Source organism: Pseudophryne corroboree, chromosome 9 (genome assembly GCF_028390025.1).
Source record: "Pseudophryne corroboree isolate aPseCor3 chromosome 9, aPseCor3.hap2, whole genome shotgun sequence".
Classification (NCBI taxonomy): Eukaryota; Metazoa; Chordata; class Amphibia; order Anura; family Myobatrachidae; genus Pseudophryne; species Pseudophryne corroboree.
Window position 1 is genome coordinate 195396213 of NC_086452.1, and position 23979 is coordinate 195420191.

Here is a 23979-nt window from a genome sequence, read left to right on the forward strand (position 1 = left end):
ATACTGTTATATACTGTATGAAATAATGTAGCGTAATGAGACACACTAGTAAAGTAGTTCTTACTATGTATTTCAGTATTGTATTTTACGGGAGACCACACGCATGCGCAGTGGTGCTTATAAAAAGTGACATCTGGTGGATGATCGCAGGTATTACACTTAAAGGTAACAAGCTCTGTGCGCCTCCCTCCGACTAGGCGCGCCTCTCTGCAACTAGGCGTGTCTACCTGCGCCCCGGTATGCTGCGTATGCCCGATTTCGACTAAAGCCTCAGCCAGCCAAGATAACGGAGGACCCATCTGTGTGTATGTATGTATATACTTTATCAAACTTTTTATTTATAACTTCCCAGCAGCTCTCCTATGTGTCTACATGCATAGAGATCCAAAAGTGGAAACCACTTCCACTTTTGGATCTCTATGCATACGGACACATAGGAGAGCTGCTGGGAAGTTATAAATAAAAAGTTTGATAAAGTACTTACAAGTCACTACTTTGAAGAGTATTATAAATTATCAGGCGGTCCCAAGTAGGAATTTCTATCAAATATTGCTAAATCGTGGGAGTCAATTATTATGTTCTATAATAATTTTCAGTAAAATATGGATCCGATTTTTATGAAAATACAGTGGTTCAAAACTAAATAATTTGCTATTCATAAAGTACACCCCTGAAGAAGTCGCCATAAGACGAAACGCGTTGGGTGAAAACGTAGCAATTTTTTGTTTTGGAAAAGTTGAAATTGTATCTTTTATGGAACAACAATACATTGTGAAAATGTTTACCAACTCTTTTTTTAATGGAAATGAAGATTTCAATTGTTTTTAGCAATAAATAACAAGTGTTTTAAATAAAAAAGGGTGTTTTTGTAAAGCCATCCTCTCTTTATTAGTGACCAGATACAAATACTACCAGTAATTAGCTACAAATACACCAAATCATATTTTAATAAGTTTGCTCCACAGAGACATTCTTTTTGGTTTCTATTTAATTCTAGTCTCCTTCGACAGGGGATCATCTCTGTATGGATGCTTGCCCATTGATAAAGTTGTAAGAAAATTGTTTCAAAATACACTAACTGATTTCGAATGAATAAAGCAGTAGTTCTAATTTTTGTGCGCAGTAAGGGTCTATTTAGCTGCTTTATATATATATATATATATATATATATATACAAACAAATAGAAAACCACAGCACTCACCACCCCAGAAGTGGGGTTCAGTGTCCGCACTTGCCACTAATAGGGTGGGGTGCATGTAGCCCATGGCCACCTACTCAAAAATATAGAAACAGAAATCTTCAGCACTCACCAAAATAAGCTCGCAACATCTAGGAATAAATGAATAAATGATGGGGGTTTAGTTAGTGAATTGGCCAATGCACGGAAGCCTGCACACCGCTCGCCAAGGTACCCAACCTTCATGCAGGTCCTACACTATCACAAAATCATAAAAATTAAAACCTGGCAACTGTAACACACATAATATAACTGCAAATATGCCTACTTGGTTTAAGGTGTATCTGCCATGAACTCCATGGCTTTTAAAGATACACTCGTCACCTGACACTGGCTGATAAATTACTGAAAGGCAGCTGACACAGGCTTAAGATAATAGGGATGCATAAACAGAGCTTGTGGCCACAGTTAATGAGTTAACCAAGGATTAACCCTAAAATATACAAACAAATAGAAAACCACAGCACTCGCCACCCCAGAAGTGGGGTGCAGTGTCCGCACTCGCCACTAATAGGGTGGGGTGCATGTAGCCCATGGCCACCTACTCAAAAATATAGAAACAGAAAGTTCAGCACTCACCAAAATAAGCTCACTTATCCTCACAACATCTAGGAATAAATTAATAAATGATGGGGGTTTAGTTAGTGAATTGGCCAATGCACGGAAGCCTGCACACCGCTCGCCAAGGTACCCCACCTTCATGCAGGTCCTACACTATCACAAAATCATAAAAATTAAAACCTGGCAACTGTAACACACATAATATAACTGCAAATATGCCTACTTGGTTTAAGGTGTATCTGCCATGAACTCCATGGCTTTTAAAGATACACTCGTCACCTGACACTGGCTGATTAATTACTAAAAGGCAGCTGACACAGGTTTAAGATAATAGGGGTGCATAAACAGAGCTTGTGGCCACAGTTAATGAGTTAACCAAGGATTAACCCTAAATGAGTTGATTAACTCATTAACTGTGGCCACAAGCTCTGTTTATGCACCCCTATTATCTTAAACCTGTGTCAGCTGCCTTTCAGTAATTTATCAGCCAGTGTCAGGTGATGAGTGTATCTTTAAAAGCCATGGAGTTCATGGCAGATACACCTTAAACCAAATAGGCATATTTGCAGTTATATTATGTGTGTTACAGTTGCCAGGTTTTAATTTTTATGATTTTGTGATAGTGTAGGACCTGCATGAAGGTGGGGTACCTTGGCGGGCGGTGTGCAGGCTTCCGTGCATTGGCCAATTCACTAACTAAACCCCCATCATTTATTCATTTATTCCTAGATGTTGTGAGGATAAGTGAGCTTATTTTGGCGAGTGCTGAACTTTCTGTTTTTAATATATATATATATATATATATATATATATATATATATATATAATCAGTTGTGCTCATAGGTGTACATACCCTAGCAGAATTTGTGATTTTCTGGCCATTTGTCAGAGAATATGAATGATAACTCACAAACTTTTCTTTCACTCATGGTTAGTGGTTGGGTGAAGCCATTTATTGTCAAACAACTGTGTTTATTCTTTTTAAATCATAATGACAACAGAAACTACCCAAATGACCCTGATGAAAAGTTTACATACCCCAGTTCTTAATACTGTGTATTGCCCCCTTTAACATCAATGACAGCTTTAAATCTTTTGTGGTAGTTGTGGATGAGGCTCTTTATTTTCTCAGATGGTAAAGCTGCCCATTCTTCTTGACAAAAAGCCTCCAGTTCCTGTAAATTCTTGGGCTGTCTTGCATGAACTGCACATTTGAGATCTCCCCAGAGTGGCTCAATGATATTGAGGTCAGGAGACTGAGATGGCCACTCCAGAACCTTCACTTTATTCTGCTGTAGCCAATGACAGGTCGACTTGGCCTTGTGTTTTGGATCATTGTCATGTTGGAACGTCCAAGTATGTCCCATGCGCAGCTTCCGGGCTGATAAGTGCAAATTTTCCTCCAGTATTTTCTGATAACATGCTGCATTCATCTTGCCATCAATTTTGACCAAGTTTCCAGTGCCTTTGTAGCTCACACATCCCCAAAACATCAGCGATCCACCTCCGTGTTTCACAGTAGGAATGGTGTACCTTTCATCATAGGCCTTGTTGACTCCTCTCCAAATGTAATGTTTATGGTTGTGGCCAAAAAGTTAAAGTTTGGTCTCATCACTCCAAATTACTTTGTTCCAGAAGTTTTGAGGCTTGTCTCTGTGCTGTTTGGAGTATTGTAAGTGGGATGCTTTGTGGAATTTGCGTAGTAATGGCTTTCTTCTGGCGACTCGACCATGCAGCTCATTTTTCTTCAAATGCCTCCTTATTGTGCATCTTGAAACAACCACACCACTTTTTTTTCAGAGAATCCTGTATTTCAGCTGAAGTTATTTGTGGACTTTTCTTTGCATCCCGAACAATTTTCCTGTCAGTTGTGGCTGAAATTTTTGTTGGTCTACCTGACCATGATTTGGTTTCCACAGAATCCCTAATTTTCCACTTCTTAATTAGAGTTTGAACACTGCTGATTGGCATTCTCAATTGCTTGGATATCTTTTTATATCCCTTTCCTGTTTTATACAGTTTAATTACCTTTTCCCGCAGATCCTTTGACAATTCTTTTGCTTTCCCCATGACTCAGAATCCAGACACGTCAGTGCAGCACTGGATGAAAGGTGCAAGGGTCTTTCAGGAGTCCAGAAACTCACTGACCTTTTATACACACACACTGATTACAAGCAAACAGATCACAGGTGAGGATGGTTACCTTTAGTAGCCATTCAAACCCATTTGTGTCAACTTGTGTGCATGTTATCAGGCCAAAATCTCCAGGGTATGTAAACTTTTGATCAGGGTCATTTGGGTAGTTTCTGTTGTCATTATGATTTAAAAAGAGTAAACACAGTTGTTTGACAATAAATGGCTTCACCCAACCACTAACCATGAGTGAAATAAAAGTTTGTGAGTTATCATTCATATTCTCTGACAAATGGCCAGAAAATCACAAGTTCTGCTAGGGTATGTAAACTTATGAGCACAACTGTATATATCTGTGTATATGGAGTGTTTTGAAAAAAATGTATATATACATTTTATTGTCATTTACTTTAATCAAACATTTCTTAACAGTCATACCCAGGATTACAACCCATGACCTTTTATACTGGTAGCAGGCACCTTACTGAGGGAGCTACTCTTCTATAGGAAGCATGAGAATTCTAACTATATGAAGCTACTTGTAATAGTCAGAGAAGTAACTTCATATAGTTAGAATTCTCAAGCTTACTTTAAAGATCCAAATAGCTCAATCACTAAGGTGTCTGGTTCCAGTATAGTAGGTTGTGGGTCCTAAACCTGGGTATGACACTTGTAAAAAGTGTATCTAATATAACGAGGGTGTGACTTGTAAGGTGCAGGGAGGAAAAGACAGCCGCGCTATCAATTAACTTGATTGAATGGTGTAGCTGAACACACAGAATGGGAGAAGAGGTGCCCCCCTACAGAGCAGGAGCCCGGCGGCAGCTGAGTCCGTTGCCTCCCACAGTTACGCCTCTGGTGTCGTCTCTGTGTTGTATAAAGATGCAGCTACTGTGCTACTGCATCTGTCCATGAAACAGGACCCAAATGCAGCCAGTTAGATTTTTGCTTTCATTTCTAGACTCCATGGCATATCAATTTTCATGAATGTCTCATATTGTCTTTTGAATGTATAATAAAGAAAAAATGTAAAACCCAATCTATTGTACACAGGACAAATCCTACAATACACAAAGATTGCCAGGTCCAGCAGTGTTGTTGAGCTTTCAAGTGTTCAGTCAAGCAGTGTACAGAATGGAACAAATTCTGTAATACGTTGCCATGGTGAGTATGTGTAATGACTACTTTATCCTAGTACTATCTACAAGTAAAAAGTACAAGAACTGAACTCCCAAAGAGCTTATCCTTTTTCTATAGTCCTAAACTATTAATGATTATTTAAATTCCCAATGACTGGCTAATACTAAAATTGCAATTTGCTTTTACATACAGATGTGTCCTCATACATCATTTCGGCAGTTGTGCCAAACAGCCCTACTCAACGTGTCAGGTCCTAGAATACTCTGCTAGCATTAGACTTTTTTTTGCATCTTTATTGCCAAAAATGCATCTTAGTTGCAATGTGATGCAACTAAGACGCACCAAGAAACTGTGCTAATTACTTTTATAAGCAATATTTGTATATCTGTGTGCAACTGATTCTCTGAATCTGTATACAGACTCAGCTGCACACAGTGTGCTTCATATGCAGACTCATTTGCACAAAGATATACAAGTATCACATATCAAATTAATCAGCACAGTCCCTTGGTGCATCCTAGTCATATCACGTAGCATTTTCAGCAAAAAAATAATGCCTGACGCTAGTAGAGTTGCACGGGACATGGCGGCTCACTCACACCAGGCATCTTGTGCTTTATGGTGTATTGAGGCTAGATGTATGAGGACCCATTTGTATTACTTGGAATACACGTGCATAGAGAGGCACTGGTGGGGTCACTAGGATTGGTGTCACCCAGTGCGAAAAATAGACCCATGCACACTGTAGACAAGTGCGTCCAAAAATAGGCATAGCCTCCCCCACAGTACATCCCATGTTTTCATCACTTTGGGGGCATGCCCAGTACTCAGAGAGAGGCTAGGCTGCCCCCCCAGCTCTCCCCATACTGCTGTCTCCTCCTCAGTGACCAGGAGCAAAGCACTGCATGATAATGTCACAGTGGAGCACCTGATTCCTGACGGCATTCTGGTGTCACACCCTAAGATGTGACACTTTGTACAGTCCACTCACCACTGGTGATGCCACCGGGAGACACCACATTTGAACTCACCATCTGTTCCTCAGGTGCCCTGATGCTGATTGCGTGGATGACTACTTCTACCATCGGGACTAGTATGGCTAGTATTATGAGGAATGCAGCTGGAAAACCATTCCTTGGGAAGCCTGCATGGTTCCAGGTGAGATGAGATGGTAACATAGACATTTCTATAATGGGTGCAGTATGTGCAGTACATATATCGGGCATCAGCTGTGCTGCAGGGCTCAGACAATATGTCTGTGAATGACAACATTCACAGACATATCGTGTATATACACCCACCGATCTGCAAACTCTATAGCGTCCGATAAAACAGACTGTATATCATCCAGTGTGTACCCAGCGTAACACTCCAAGGCTGAGGTAATGAGGATGCCACCACTACCTACCACTTGCCAAGTTAAGCAGTAGCTGGTGGGGAAGCACGTTGAAAAGGGTGTGAGCAGGGGCAAGTCCAGAGCACTGGCCCATAAGCAATGGCGCCATCTTAAATAGCGTTTTTTTGTTTTAAAAATATTTATTAATAAAAAAAAATTAGGCCTGGTGTAAACTATCCCAAAGATACTTTGTTATAAATTTGTCAGTGCGGCCGCAGCTTCAGCAGAGCTGTGTAGTGCAGGAGTGGACACACAGTCAGTGGCAAAGAGCCAGAAAAGATCTGTGGTCAAGGGTAAGAGCCATATCATGCGTGCAGCGAAGGCGTGCGAGCAAAAATGAGGGCGTGGCACCGGTTTCCTAGCGAACGGGTTGTCGGGTGAGGCGAAAAAAGTCACAAAGCCACACCCCATTTTCATGCGCACACCTTTCAGTTTGACATTTGTAGGAGTATGACCTTGTGTCATAACCCCATTTTTAGTCATGTTGTACAGTGCCACATACAAATAAATCCCCTGCATAGTGCCACATACATATAAAAACACCAAAAAATGGGTGCCTCCACAGTGCACATAGGCAAACGCAGGGGGAGTTTCTGGTTGCCTGGAAACCCCCTCCTCTTGGCTAGTGGCTCAAATTCAAACAACAATAGCAATGGTATATAATATGAAGGTAGCTGTCAAGAAGAAGAGACAGAAGCCTTTCCATGAGGTGGGAGAATGTGTGCCAAGAATGTGCACTTCTGTCTACTACTTATTCTGTTGTGTTTGTGTATTTATTTATTATGGTATGTTTAACCTTTTCCTGACCACTTATCTTATTTATATTGTTTAAATATGTTTAATACTGCCTATACAATGGACAATCTACAGTATTAAATATGAATACTGTATTCCATACAGTATCCAATGTATAAAAAGTACCAATGCTCAGGGTCGTTACTAGGTTCTTCTACCTCTCCCCCAGACTCCTGCACTTGTTCCACAGAGTGGGAGATTATTGATTGCATTTTGGAAACCCCCCTCTAGAAATCCTGCATTTGCCACTGGTGCCAGATACATATATTCCTCCACAGTGCCAGATACATATATGCCCCACAATGCCAGATACATATATTCCTCCACAGTGCCAGATACATATATTTCTCCACAGTGCCAGATACAAATATGCCCCACAGTGCCAGATACATATACGTCCCCACAGTGCCAGATACATATATGTCTCCATGGTGTCAGAAACATATATGTCCCCACAGTGCCTGATACATATATTCCTCCACATTGCCAGATACGTATATGTCCCCACAGTGCCAGATACATATATGTCCCCATAGTGCCAGATATGCCCCCCACTGCCATATACACATCTCCCCAGTGCCAGATATGCCCCCACTGCCAGATACACATCTCCCCAGTGTCAGATATGCATCCAGTGCCAGATACACATGTCCCCTCAGTGCCAGATATGCCCACAGTGCCAGATATGCGCACAGTGCCAGATACACATGTCCCCCCAGTGCCAGAGATGCCTCCACTGCTAGCTACACGTCTCCCCAGTGCCAGATATGCCCCCAGTGCCAGATATGCCCCCAGTGCCAGATACATGTCTCCCCAGTGCCAGATACACATGTCCCCAGTGCCAAATATGCCCCCACTGTCAGCTACACGTCTACCCAGTGCCAGATATGCCCCCACTGCCAGAAACACATGTCCCCCAATGCCAGATATGCCCCCAGTGCCAGAAACACATTTCCCTCCAGTGCCAGATATGCCCCCAGTGCCAGATATGCTCCCAGTGCCAGATACACGTCCCCCCAGTGCCAGATATGCCCCCAGTGTAAGATACACATGTCCCCACACTGCACCCCCCCAAGTGCTGCTCACCGCCGCACTGCTGCTCTGCTCAGTCTGTTGCTTGTGAAGGGAGGAGAGCGCAGCGTGCGCCTCTCCTGACCCTCAGTCTCCACTCTTCGGCGGCGTTGATTCTCTCTAATTAGGCGCCAGTCCATGAGCCAATCAGAGTTCGCAGACCGGCAGCTAAGACCCCTGATTGCAGACTAGGGCAGCAGGAGGCACCGCGAGAGCTTGCAAGATGCATGCGGAGATAGAAAGAGCCGCTAGTGTAGTGGAAGGTGGCGGCCGGCCCGTGACCCTTGGCAGTAGCGTGGCCTGGGGGGCACATGGCACCCTGCCCCCCTGGCCAGCCCGCCTCTGGGTGTGAGCACCTTCACTCTAAAGGTTTTCAGCACTGACTCCTGTATTAATCTCAAAAAGTGACTTTACTCAGCCCAGATGTCGCCACCTCTCAAAAGTTGGGTTGTACTACAGCCTAAAATGTGGTAAAACTGGGGGGTTTACTGCATTTCCATATGTACCAAGTTCCAGGATGCAATGCAATGCCATCTTTGGGTGGGGTTACGGTTACCCAATATAAGCCTATGAGCTTCTCTTTCATGATTTCCCCTGAGAGGGATCCAGTGGGATCACTTCCAGCATTGGTGTATCTATAGTGGGTGCAGTGGGTGCGGTGCACATGGACCCTCAGGGGGGCCCAGATCACACACCCTGCACCTATTTTTTCAATACTTACCCTCTGTAGTGCCAGATACACCCCCTATATTTTCAATACTTACCCTCCGTAGTCTCACATTGTCAGCACCAGCTCTGCAGAAACCACAGAAAAAATGGCACAGTGGCAATTTTCCTGGTGTTTCTTGCATGCACAGTAGGAAAATCTTGGACAGCGCCAGGGTTTCATAGTGACCCTAGTGCCCAGAGTCTATTGCTCTGCCAGCTAGAGAGGAGGGGGCACGGACGTAGACTGCACACAGGCCTTCTCCTCTCTTGATGTGCCCCTGCCTCCCAGCACCCCCGAAGCCACCACATCCCTCCGATATACTTCCTCCCTTTATATATACAGATAAGTATATTGTATTTTTTATCTATAGAATTATTCTATTTATTTATGATCATTCCAACCAGGGACCAGAGCTGAAATATATTCTGGGATTGATTAAGAACAGGAAAATTCCCTTGGGAAGGTGGAGCAGCTTGACTATATAGCACATTTAGGGTCATCAGAATCAAAATCAGCTTTATTGGCCAGGTATACTTGCGTATACTAGGAATTTGTCTTCGGCTTGCTATACAACAGCCAAGTAGGTACTGTACTGTATATTGATACAAGAATTGCATAGATACCATATAACGCTCTAATATAATGATGTATATATGAATCATGGATTTACCAATGTCATATGCTCCTGTGGCATTTAAATTTCCTCAGAGAGGACAATTGGGGTAAATCCGACCTGATCGCTAGGCTGCGTTTTCTCACAGCCCGCGATCAGGTCTGAACTGCACATGTGTATGCACCGCAATGTGCAGGTGCGTCGTATGGGTACAACGCGGATCGCCGCTCAGTGATGGGTTTGTTCGATTGATCCATTCGCACAGGCGTTCGCAAGGAGATTGATAGGAAGAAGGCGTTTGTGGGTGGCAACTGACCGTTTTCAGGGAGGGGTTGGAAAAATGCAGGCATGTCCATGCGTTTGCGTGGAGGGTTCCTGACGTCAGTTCCGGTCCCAGACGGGCTGATGTGATCGCAGCGGCTGAATAAGTCCTGGGCTGTGCAGAGACTGCTTAAAATCAGTTTGTGCAGTTCTGCTACACATGCGTTCGCACACTTGCACAGCTAAAATACACTCCCCCTGTAGGCGGCGCCGATCTGATCGCATAAGTGCAAAAATCGCTTGCTAGCGATCAGGTCTGAATTAGGCCCATTGCCCACTACTTACCTATTCTTAAATAAACACTGACAAAGAACATTTATATATTTTATATTAGAAATAATTGGAAATAGTGTATGTGGGAAGGCAGTGTACTCTACAGATGTCTGACTGGTACATTTAAATGGTTACAATTGTATCACCTCAATGTTGCAAATTTGCACTTCTTATTGAGAGCAGAGAAATAATATCTAATTTTATAACACTGGCAACATTGAGAGAAGGAAAGCTTATCCAGAACGATATATTGTAAAACAGTAGCAAATTATAATTTTTTGAGACTTCGACAAAATTCAAGACATTCCATTATTATATAAGGAAAGCCTATCCAGAACTATATTATAAATAAACAGTGTATAATCATTTTTTAAGACTAAAGTTCTAGACATACCTTTATTGTATTAATATAAGGACAGTACACAGCATTGTTTTTATTCTTTATATCACTTTTTGTTGCATTTTTATTTCAGTCACGTTATTCTTTCTCTCTTACAATTTTATATTTAGCTTTTTAAAAGCCCCAATATTGCACACAATGTAAATATTAAAATATGTGATTGAGGCATTAAAGCTATGATATATTATTATTGTGGGTATTGATACCTTATTTTTAGAGTGAGAATAAAGTTGGATTGTGTGCACCCGAGCACAAACTGATTCCATTTCTTTCTGCTGATTATTGTTGTCATAATTTGAATCATTGGGTAGCACCAATATTGGTATTAAATGAATAGGTATCCCTAATTCCCTTGGAGTTACACATACGCACACTGGTGGTCATTCCGAGTTGTTCGCTCGCAAGCTGCTTTTAGCAGCTTTGCACACGCTAAGCCGCCGCCTACTGGGAGTGAATCTTAGCATAGTACATTTGCGAACGAAAGATTAGCAGATTTGCGAATAGACAGTTCTTAGCAGTTTCTGAGTAGCTCGAGACTTACTCTGCCACTGCGATCAGTTCAGTCAGTTTCGTTCCTGGTTTGACGTCACAAACACACCCAGCGTTCGCCCAGACACTCCCCCGTTTCTTCCGATACTCCCGCGTTTTTCCCAGAAACGGCAGCGTTTTTTCGCACACACCCATAAAACGGCCTGTTTCCGCCCAGAAACACCCACTTCCTGTCAATCACATTACGATCACCAGAACGAAGAAAAAACCTTGTAATGCCGTGAGTAAAATACCTAACTTAATAGCAAATTTACTTGGCGCAGTCGCACTGCGGACATTGCGCATGCGCATTAGCGACTAATCGCTCCATTGCGGGGGAAAAATAACGAGCAATCAACTCGGAATGACCACCACTATTCTTAGTGTTCTCTGTTATCCAATAGAAGCCTATGGGCTGCTTTTTGTGATTTCCCCTGGGAGGGATCCAATCCATAATGTGTGCAGTGTGTGTGGTGCACATGGGCCAACAAGGGGGCCCACACTGCACACCCTGCATTCAATAATTACCCTCCAGAGTCCGCATTGGCAGCAGCAGTGCTGCAGAAACCACTGGAAAAAAAGGTGTGGTGGCCATTTTCTTGGCATTTTGTACATGTTCAGTAGGAAAATTACCGGAAAATGGCCACCACGCCATTTTCCCAGAGACTTGCACATGTGCACTAGACTCTGGGACAGTGCTAGTCTCCTATTGCTCTGCAGCTAGAGAGGAGTGGGCCCAGACAGAGACTGCACATGGTTCTCCTCCTCTCTTAATACGCCCCTGCCTCCCAGAACCCTTAACCTTATCAGTAGAACTGTCCTTTGCGATACTAATCGCATATGTAAGTACTTATGCTATTAGTATGTCCGCAGTAAGTGGCGGGATGTACCATATCTGCCATAGCAGTTCTTCTCCTCACACTTTCCTCAGACAGGCTGCTGCTCACTTATTGCCTCTAGCTGTCTCCTCTCCTTAACAGGAATGCAGCTGCCTGAAAAAGGTTTTATTTTTATTTTCATGTGTGCTGGGTCCTGGTTTCCAGGGCAACACAATCCTTTGCTGCAGCCCGGCATTCTCGCGGCAGGGGTCCTGTTGCCGGTATGCTGACCGCCAGGATCCTGACCACCGGGATCATAACTACATTCCAATCCACTGCGGCTGCAGCCTTTTAACTATGGATCTGTGAGTTATACAGTACCTTACACATCTGTGTATCATACTAATATCAGCCCTTCCCCCGATGTACAGCCAGAGGCATTCCAATACCCTGTGACACCAGATGCGGCAAAAGGGTGTGCGCCAGCAAAAGGGATGTGGTATTGCACGATAGAGGCGTGGCTTAGTGGGCCGACCCTGTTTTAACCACTCTGGGGTTCTGGGGATGCTGGGCTGCCCCCAGAAACAGCAGAGTCTGTGGTGCCGATCCTGTATCCCTCACTATTACAGGAGCCGAGGGCTGCTTGTAAGTTACAGTGTAGCACCTGGCCCCTGTCACTGTAGAGGAGTTGGCACTTTGGTGTCACCCCTCGGCGGATGACACCTGGGTGCGGGGCGCACCCCCGCAAGCCCCTTGTGATGCCACTGTGCACAGCTATGCAAGGACTAAGATGTTTTCTTTGTTCATCTCTAGATGCTAAAATCCTACTTGAAGTGTTTTAAATGCAACCATCAGGCACACCATGTAATTTGCACCAGCCTCATGCTGGTGCTGAATCTCCACCAGACTATAACTTCCAATGTGAGATATTAAGCGTCTGAATTCTCAAGCACTTCAGTGCCCACCCCCCTTCCAAAACAACTGCCATAACACAGCCATAATACATTTCAGACACCATGCATGTACAATCAGTGCTGTAACTCTGTGCGTACACACAATAGAACACATACGCAATATCTTTAGGAATTTTTCACACATCAGCATTGCTTGTGACTCAGAATCAGACCCTTAATATTCTCTAAAGCTACATTACAATATATATTTTTGTTGTTCTGACAAAGTTCCATATTTGATACCTATCTCTGTTTTGGTTCTTACAGGCTCACTTGTTTTTCATGGTACTAACTATAATTCTGACAATAATTGCCTTTATCATGGTGTTTGTAGAAGTTGCTGGCTGGAATTATGTAAGTATTATTTGCTTTCTCCATTCAGTGATTTTAACGTTTTTCAAACTGGAATGTAAATATTTGCTCACTGTAAGTAAAAAAATAAGGCATACCATACCATTTAAACCAAAACTAACCATTTATAATAATTTAATCTGTTGTAATGAAGGGCAACTGATTTATTTAGATTTACGAGAATATATCAGACAACCTTTGTTTACTTTATGGTTGATTTTTTGATGTTATAGGTTTTTGTCTTCTTGAAATATTCATCCTCTGTTGAACTGCAATTTCTCTGACGTCCTATGTGGATGCTGGGACTCCGTAAGGACCATGGGGAATAGCGGCTCCGCAGGAGACTGGGCACAACTAAAGAAAGCTTTAGGACTACCTGGTGTGCACTGGCTCCTCCCACTGTGACCCTCCTCCAGACCTCAGTTAGAATCTTGTGCCCGGCTGAGCTGGATGCACACTAGGGGCTCTCCTAAACTCCTAGAAAAGAAAGTATACTTTTAGGTTTTTTATTTTCAGTGAGATCTGCTGGCAACAGACTCACTGCTACGAGGGACTAAGGGGAGAAGAAGCGAACCTACCTGCTTGCAGCTAGCTTGGGCTTCTTAGGCTACTGGACACCATTAGCTCCAGAGGGATCGAACACAGGGCCCGACCTTGATCGTCCGGTCCCGGAGCCGCGCCGCCGTCCCCCTTACAGAGCCAGAAGCAAGAAGAAGGGTCCTGGAAATCGGCGGCAGAAGACTTCGGTCTTCACCAAGGTAGCGCACAGCACTGCAGCTGTGCCCCATTGCTTCCCATGCACACCTCACACTCCGGTCACTGATGGGTGCAGGGCGCTGGGGGGGGGGGGTGCCCTGGGCTGCAATATTAAGACCTTGGCTGGCAAAATAACACATAATATAGTCATAGAGACTATATATGTGTAAAATACCCCTGCCAGATATACTTAGAAAAAAGCGGGAGAAGTCCGCCGAAAAAGGGGCGGGGCTATCTCCCTCAGCACACTGGCGCCATTTTCTCTTCACAGTGCAGCTGGAAGAAAGCTCCCCAGGCTATCCCCTGTAGTTTTCAGGCTCAAAGGGTTAAAAAGAGAGGGGGGGGCACTACATTTAGGCGCAAAATTGTGTATTATAGCAGCTATAAGGGAAAAATCACTGTGGGTAGTGTGAATCCCTGCATTATATAGCGCTTTGGTGTGTGCTGGCATACTCTCTCTCTGTCTCCCCAAAGGACTTTGTGGGGTCCTGTCCTCAGTCAGAGCATTCCCTGTGTGTGTGCGGTGTGTCGGTACGGCTGTGTCAACATGTTTGATGAGGAAGGTTACGTGGAAGGCGGAGCAGATGCCGATAAATGTGATGTCGCCCCCTGTGAGGCCGACACCAGAGTGGATGGATAGGTGGAAGGTATTAACCGACAGTGTCAACTCCTTACATAAAAGGCTGGATGACGTAACAGCTGTGGGACAGCCGGCTTCTCAGCCCGCGCCTGCCCAGGCGTCTCAAAGGCCATCAGGGGCTCAAAAAACGCCCGCTACCTCAGATGGCAGACACAGATGTCGACACGGAGTCTGACTCCAGTGTCGACGAGGTTGAGACATATACACAATCCACTAGGAACATCCGTTGCATGATCTCGGCAATGAAAAATGTGTTACACATTTCTGACATTAACCCAGTTACCAAAAAAAAAAGGGGTTTTATGTTTGGGGAGAAAAAGCAGCCAGTGTTTTGTTCCCCCATCAGATGAGTGAATGAAGTGTGTGAAGAAGCGTGGGTTCCCCCGATAAGAAACTGGTAATTTCTAAAAAGTTACTGATGGCGTACCCTTTCCCGCTAGTGGATAGGTCACGTTGGAAGATATCCCCTAGGGTGGATAAGGCGCTCACACGTTTGTCAAAAAAGGTGGCACTGCCGTCTTAGGATACGGCCACTTTGAAGGAGCCTGCTGATAAAAAGCAGGAGGCTATCCTGAAGTCTGTATATACACACTCAGGTACTATACTGAGACCTGCAATTGCCTCAGCATGGATAGTGATGCTGCAGCGTGGTCTGTTACCCTGTCAGGACAGGGATACTATTTTGCTAACCATAGAGCATATTAAAGACGTAGTCTTATATATGAAGGATGCACAGAGGGATATTTTGCCGGCTGGCATCCAGAATTAATGCATGTCCATTCTGCCAGAGACCCGGCAGTGGACAGGTGATACTGACTTTAAAAGGCACATCTGCCTTATAGGGGTGAGGAATTGTTGGGGATGGTCTCTGGGACCTCGTATCCACAGCAACAGCTGGGAAGAAAATTTTTTACCTCAGGTTTCCTCACAGCCTAAGAAAGCACTGTATTATCAGGTACAGTCCTTTCGGCTTCAGAAAAGCAAGCAGGTCAAAGGCGCTTCCTTTCTGCACAGAGACAAGGGAAGAGGGAAAAAGCTGCAACAGACAGCCAGTTCCCAGGATCAAAAATCTTCCTCCGAGTTCACCGCATGACGCTGGGGCTCCACAGGTGGAGCCAGGTGCGGTGGGGGCGCGTCTCGGGAACTTCAGCGACCAGTGGGCTCGCTCACAGGTGGATCCCTGGGTTCTGCAAGTAGTATCACAGGGATACAAGCTGGAGTTCGAGGCGACTACCCCTCGCCGTTACCTCAAATCAGCCTTGCCTGCTGCCCTCGGAGAAAGGGGAGGTAGTACTGGCGGCAATTCACAAGCTGTACTTCCAGCAGGTGATAATCAAGGTACCCCTCCTTCAACAAGGCCGGGGTTACTATTCCACAATGTTTGTGGTACCGAAACCAGACGGTTCGGTGAGACCCATTCTAAAATTGAAATCCTTGAACACTTATATACGAAGGTTCAAGTTCAAAATGGAATCGCTCAGGGCGGTTATTGCAAGCCTGGACGAAGGGGATTACATGGTATCACTGGACATCAAAGATGCTTACCTGCATGTCCCCATTTACCCTCCTCACCAGGAGTACCTCAAAATTAGGTACAGGACTGTCATTACCAATTCCAGACGTTGCCGTTGGTCTGTCCCCGGCACCGAGGGTATTTACCAAGGTAATGGCCGAAATGATGATACTCCTTCAAAAAAAAAGGGAGTTATAATTATCCCTACTTGGACGATCTCCTTATAAAGGCGAGGTCCAGGGAGCAGTTGTTGGTCGGAGTAGCACTATCTCGGGAAGTGCTACAACAGCACGGCTGGATTCTGAATATTCCAAAGTCGCAGCTGATTCCTACGACGCGTCTACTGTTCCTGGGTATGGTTCTGGACACAGAACAGGAAAAAGTGTTTCTCCCGGAGGAGAAGGCCAAGGAGTTGTCATCTCTAGTCAGAGACCTCCTAAAACAAATACAGGTGTCGGTGCATCAATGCACGCGAGTCCTGGGAAAGATGGTAGCTTCTTACGAAGAAATTCCATTCGGCAGGTTCCATGCAAGGATCTTCCAGTGGGATCTGTTGGACAAGTGGTCCGGGTCGCATCTTCAGATGCATCGGCTGATAACCCTATCTCCAAGGGCCAGGGTGTCGCTGCTGTGGTGGCTGCATAGTGCTCATCTTCTAGAGGGCCGCAGATTCGGCATACAGGACTGGGTCCTGGTGACCACGGATGCCAGCCTTCGAGGCTGGGGGGCAGTCACACAGGGAAGAAACTTCCAAGGACTATGGTCGAGTCAGGAGACTTCCCTACACATAAATATTCTGGAACCAAGGGCCATTTACAATGCCCTAAGTTAGGCTAGACCCCTGCTTCAACACCAGCCGGTGCTGATCCAGTCAGACAACATCACGGCGGTCGCCCAGGTATACCAACAGGGCGGCACAAGAAGCAGGATGGCGATGGCAGAAGCCACAAGGATTTTCCGATGGGCAGAAAATCATGTGTTAGCACTGTTAGCAGTGTTCATTTCCGGAGTGGACAACTGGGAAGCAGACTTTCTCAGCTGGCACGACTTCCACCCGGGAGAGTGGGGATTTCATCCAGAAGTCTTCCAAATGATTGTACACCATTGGGAAAGGCCACAGGTGGACATGATGGCGTCCCGCCTCAACAAAAAGCTAAAAAGATATTGCGCCAGGTCAAGGGACCCTCAGGCGATAGCTGTGGACGCTCTGGTGACACCGTGGGTGTACCAGTCGGTTTATGTGTTCCCTCCTCTTCCTCTCATACCCAAGGTACTGAGGATAATAAGGAAAAGAGGAGTAAGAACTATACTCATTGTTCCGGATTGGCCAAGAAGAGCTTGGTACCCGGAACTTCAAGAACTGATCTCAGAGGACCCATGGCCTCTGCCGCTCAGACAGGACCTGCTGCAGCAGGGGCCCTGTCTGTTCCAAAACTTACCGCAGCTGCGTTTGACGGCATGGTGGTTGAACGCCGGATCCTGAAGGAAAAGGTCATTCCGGAGGAAGTCATCCCTACGCTGATTAAAGCTAGGAAATAAGTGACCGCAAACCATTATCACCGCATATGGCGAAAATATGTTGCGTGGTGTGAGGCCAGGAAGGCCCCAACGGAGGAATTTCAGCTGGGCCGTTTTCTGCACTTCCTACAGTCAGGGGTGACTATGGGCCTAAAATTGGGTTCCATTAAGGTCCAGATTTCGGCTCTGTCGATTTTCTTCCAGAAAGAACTGGCTTCACTGCCTGAAGTTCAGACATTTTTTAAGGGAGTGCTGCATATTCAGCCCCCTTTTGTGCCTCCAGTGGCACCTTGGGATCTCAACGTGGTGTTGGATTTCCTAAAGTCGCATTGGTTTGAGCCACTTAAAACCGTGGATTTGAAATATCTCACGTGGAAAGTGGTCATGCTGTTGGCCTTGGCTTCGGCCAGGCGTGTGTCAGAATTGGTGGCTTTGTCATGTAAAAGCCCTTATCTGATTTTCCATATGGATAGGGCAGAATTGAGGACTCGTCCCCAGTTTCTCCCTAAGGTGGTATCAGCTTTTCATTTGAACCAACCTATTGTAGTGCCTGCGGCTACTAAAGACTTGGAGGATTCCAAGTTGTTGGACGTAGTCAGGGCCCTGAAAATTTATGTTTCCAGGACAGCTAGTGTCAGGAAAACTGACTCGCTATTTATCAAGCTGGGTGCTCCTGCTTCAGAGCAGACTATTGCTCGCTGGATCTGTAGTACGATTCAGCTTGCACATACTGCGGCTGGACTGCCGCATCCTAGATCAGTGAAAGCCCATTCCACGAGGAAGGTGGGCTCTTCTTGGGCGGCTGCCCGAGGGGTCTCGGCTTTACAACTTTGCCGAGCAGCTACTTGGTCGGGGTCAAACACATTTGCAAAATTCTACAAGTTTGATACCCTGGCTGAGGAGGACCTAGAGTTTGCTCATTCGGTGCTGCAGAGTCATCCGCACTCTCCCACCCGTTTGGGAGCTTTGGTATAATCCCCATGGTCCTTACGGAGTCCCAGCATCCACTTAGGACATCAGAGAAAATAAGATTTTACTCACCGGTAAATCTATTTCTCGTAGTCCGTAGTGGATGCTGGGCGCCCATCCCAAGTGCGGATTGTCTGCAATACTTGTATATAGTTATTGTTTAACTAAAGGGTTATTGTTGAGCCATCTGTTGAGAGGCTCAGTTATATTTCATACTGTTAACTGGGTATAGTATCACGAGTTATACGGTGTGATTGGTGTGGCTGGTATGAGTCTTACCCGGGATTCAAAATCCTTCCTTATTGTGTCAGCTCTTCCGGGCACAGTATCCTAACTGAGGTCTGGAGGAGGGTCATAGTGGGAGGAGCCAGTGCACACCAGGTAGTCCTAAAGCTTTCTTTAGTTGTGCCCAGTCTCCTGCGGAGCCGCTATTCCCCATGGCCCTTACGGAGTCCCAGCATCCACTACGGACTACGAGAAATAGATTTACCGCTGAGTAAAATCTTATTTTCTTCACTAACTATAGGACAAAGGCCCTCATTCCGAGTTGATCGCTCGCTAGCTGCTTTTAGCAGCATTGCAGACGCTAGGCCGCCGCCCTCTGGGAGTGTATCTTAGCTTAGCAGAATAGCGAACGAAAGTTTAGCAGAACTGCTACTAAATAATTTGCTACAGTTTCTGAGTAGCTCCAGACCTACTCCTAGACTGCGATCACCTCAGTCCGTTTAGTTCCTGGTTTGACGTCACAAACACGCCCTGTGTTCGGCCAGCCACTCCCCCGTTTCTCCAGCCACTCCTGCATTTTTACCTGGCACGCCTGCGTTTTTTAGCACATTCCCTGAAAACGACCAGTTTCCACCCAAAAATGCCCACTTCCTGTCAATCACACTACGATCACTCGAACGCTGAAAAAACGTCCCTCGAGCTTGTGTAAATCTACAAGTTTTGTGTGAAAGTACTTAGCGCATGTGGGCTGCGTACCATGCGCATGCACATTTTTGCCATTTTTTTCCTTAATCGCTGCACTGCAAAAATCAGCAGCGAGCGATCAACTCGGAATGACCACCAATATTTCCTAGATCACAACCTCAAATATATGTGACTATTCTCCCGCAAGTTGCAGGACACTCCCTATATTTTGGACAGTCCCCTGCACCCACAGAAGAGTGGCCACATCTGCTGTATCCCACCCACATCCTAGTGAAGTGGGCAGGATAAGGAGATTAAACATGGAATTGCAGCACCGAATGGAAGGGGCAGGGCGAAATGACACAAATTTGCGTAATTTAGCCCAGCCCCCTCCTGTGGACCTGCAAATCATGCCATTTTAAGGAGAGCCTGGCCCCGCCCCCTGACGTGCCAAGCAGTGTCTCCTCTACTGGCTTCTCCCTGGGATGAGACCTGAAAAGTACAGTAGGTAAGTATGACCTCAACGCATAATGCTTAATGAGGCGCAAGGCTTTCTTTTCCTTAAGTAATTCTCCTGTAATTGTGGGCAAAAAGTTTAATATTTGCAAATATTTATATAGCCTTTAAAGTACCGGTAAAGTATCTATAATGGATGCACAACCTGCACCCATGTTTAATACTCACTTCACCGGAGTCCTGCATCATCATTGTTGCTGCATAATTCCTCAGAGAGGAGCGAGAGCCATTTTCCCAGTGATTTACACATGTGCATTAAACTCTGGAACAATGGGGGGTGATTCCGAGTTGTTCGCTCGCTAGCAGATTTTAGCAGCATTGCACACGCTAGGCCGCTGCCCTCTGGGAGTGTATCTTAGCTTAGAAGAATTGCGAATGAAAGATTAGCAGAATTGCGAATAGAAATTTCTTAGCAGTTTCTGAGTAGCTCCAGACCTACTCACAGATTGCGATCAGCTCAGGCCGTTTCGTTCCTGGTTTGACGTCACAAACACGCCCTGCGTTCGGCCAGCCACTCCCCCATTTCTCCAGACACTCCCGCATTTTTCCCTGTCACGCCTGCGTTTTTCCGCACACTCCCAGAAAACGGACAGTTTCCGCCCAGAAACACCCACTTCCTGTCAATCACACTCCGATCACTTCAACAATGAAAAATCTTCATTCGGACGTGAGTAAATCTACTAAGTTTTGAGCTAAAATACTAACCGCATGCGCACTGCGTACCATGCGCATTTTTGCCTTAATCGCTCTGTTGCGAAAATCGTCAACGAGCGAACAACTCGGAATGACCCCCAATGCCTCTACTCACCTGCGCCGAATGCTAGAGAGGAGAGGAGGCCCACACAGAGACTGCACACCAGCCCCTTCCTTTCTTAATACATCCCTGACACTTATGTACTGTTGTGTATACTTGAAACATTGTCTTTTTTTGTTGAGATTGCGGGACTGGTTTCCCTCTGACATCTTTTCCATACAGGTCATTTTTGTAAGTAATGCTGGGCATATACGCTACAATTATCTGGCTGATCCGTACAATATCGTCAAATTGGCCAGATAATTGCAGTGTGTATGGGGTCATCTGATCCGGTAATATCGTGCAGTCAGACATACTGGATCATCCAGCATATCCTTCCGATGAACATGTCATGTCAGCTGCATTGGGCAGTGTATGCCCTGCCGTGGCCTACCGGTGGACATTTCCCCATTCCTTCACATGGGAAGGAATGGGGAGATGTCTCCTCTTATTGCCAATATCACGGTCAATAACCTGTGAGCGATCTCACAATGAGTATATGCCTGCGATATCTGCAGTGTCAGATAAAATGCTTGTCAGTCTGACAGGCATTTTGTCTGCCTGTGTATGCCCAGAATTACTCTGTACTGTGGATCTCTACTCTAGTCTCAGCCAAGGTCCAACTGCTGTTGTATTGTATGTGATTTTAGCTTTGCCTATCAACATACAGATTTCGAACAGATTTTTACATTTTCCAGCGCTTACTTTGACCGCAGCTATTACCCCTAATAAGGTCCGGTGCAAGATCTCTCTGCACCCTAGGCAAAGCTTCAGTCCAGCGCCCCCTAACCTACAAACCCCCACCCCCACCCCAACCTCCCGGAGGGAAGATGCAGGTAGCCTCTAGGTGAGCTAGGATGAATTGCTCACAATATACTGTACTTTCACTTTAAAAGTCCTTGAGCGCCAACTATTCTTTATGTATACACTCTAGCCAGCATGTTAGGAATCGTATAGGACATTGAGGCCAATTTCAATTTATATATGTGTATATATATATATATATATATATATATATATATATATACACTGTATATGGAGTCTGGTGGGGATATTTAATTGGGGTTGGGTATGGTATGTCGACCCTGACTTCTCCCTGGGATGAGACCTGAAAAGTACAGTAGGTAAGTATGACCTCAACGCATAATGCTTAATGAGGCGCAAGGCTTTCTTTTCCTTAAGTAATTCTCCTGTTACATTTATAATTTTGTAATTGTGGCCAAAAAGTTTAATATTTGTAAATATTTATATAGCCTTTAAAGTACCGGTAAAGTATCTATAATGGATGCACAACCTGCACCCATGTTTAATACTCACTTCACCGGAGTCCTGCATCATCATTGTTGCGGCATAATTCCTCCGAGAGGAGCGACAGCCATTTTCCCAGTGATTTACACATGTGCAGTAAACTCTGGAACAATGCCTCTACTCACCTGCGCCGAATGCTAGAGGAGGAGGAGGCCCACACAGAGATTGCACACCGGCCCCTTCCTTTCTTAATACATCCCTGACACTTATGTACCGTTGTGTTTACTTGAAACATAGGGCTAGATGCGTCATCGCTTGGAAAGTGATAAAATGGAGAGTGAAAAAGCACCAGCTATTCAGCTCCTAACTGCCATTTTTCAAACACAGCCTGTAACATGGCAGTTAGGACCTGATTGGCTGGTGCTTTTTCACTCTCCATTTTATCACATTCCAAGCGATGACGCATATAGCCAATTGTCTTTTTTTGTTGAGATTGCGGGAATGGTGTCCCTCTGACATCTTATCCATACAGGTAATTTTTGTAAGTAATGCTGGGCATATATGCTACAATTATCTGACTGATCCGTACAATATCGTCAAATTGGCCAGATAATTGCAGTGTGTATGGGGTTATCTGATCCGGTAATATCGTTCAGTCAGACAAACTGGATCATCCAGCATATCCTTCCGATCAACATGTCATGTCAGCTGCATTGGGCAGTGTATGCCCTGCCATGGCCGCTAGCCAGGATGTTAGGAAGCGTATAGGACATTGAGGCCAATTTCAATTTATATATGTATGTATGTATGCATATATGTGTGTATGTATGTATATATATATATATATATATATTCCCAGGATTCGGGCGGCACTCAGAGACTTTCACAACTCAGATGAAATAGTGAATAAGCCCTGCAGGGCTGCTTTAATGTGACGTTTCGAGGCAAAGATCCCCTTCCTCAGACAATCAGAATCAACCACAAACAGTGCAATATATAGGTACCAATAAACAGTGTCTTACCCTCCTTCTTCCCAGAGCCGGCCTTAGGTATAGGCAAACTAGGCAAATGCCTAGGGCATTTGGTATGCTTAGGGGCACCAGCAGCTTCTGCTGATTAAAATGATATGCGGCATGCCTATATTCTGTGTGTGACTGCGGCTGTATCTGCATACGAAATGCTACGTTGCAGTGTATTCCTGGAAATCACTGTAATGTAGCATTTCATATGCAAATACAGCCGCAGTCGCAGACAGAATATAGGCATGCTGCATATCATTTTAATCAGCAGAAGCTGCTTGTGTATCCTAGCCACATAGTAATGCAAATAATATGCATTTTCATAAACAAAAGGCGCCCGACGTTAGCAGAGCTGCCAGCTGACTCATGTCAGGCATCTCCTTCAGAACTAGTGGCGGTGCTAGGGGGCACCAGCCAAAATCTTGCCTAGGGCATCATATTGGTTAGGGCCGGCTCTGCTTCTTCCAGTGTGTCCCCAGGCACACGTGGACGCCGTTCTGCAGCGGCGCTTCCGGCCGCGGGTCCCCCCCCGGCGCACCGGAAGTGACGTCCCCCGTTCGGCCCCAGTCGCCATGGCAACACAACACCTCCTGTCAGCGTGTCCCCCGGCATACATGAAAGCCGTCCCGTAGTGGCGCTTCCGGTCGCGGGTTCCCCGGCACTAGGAATGACATCACCCGTCCGACCACGGTTACCGTGGTAACACCCTGTGAACTAAAACAGTGTATAATCAAAAACAGTTCAACTATCACACGTGCAGATAAAGTGCCAACCAGTGCATTGTACATCAGGCAAATA

At 45.3% G+C, this 23979-nt stretch overlaps 1 pseudogene; it reads left to right on the plus strand.

The window, feature by feature from the left end:
* The window catches only part of LOC134958775 (putative ferric-chelate reductase 1), a 131612-nt pseudogene that overhangs the window by 83585 nt on the left and 24048 nt on the right, over window positions 1–23979 (plus strand).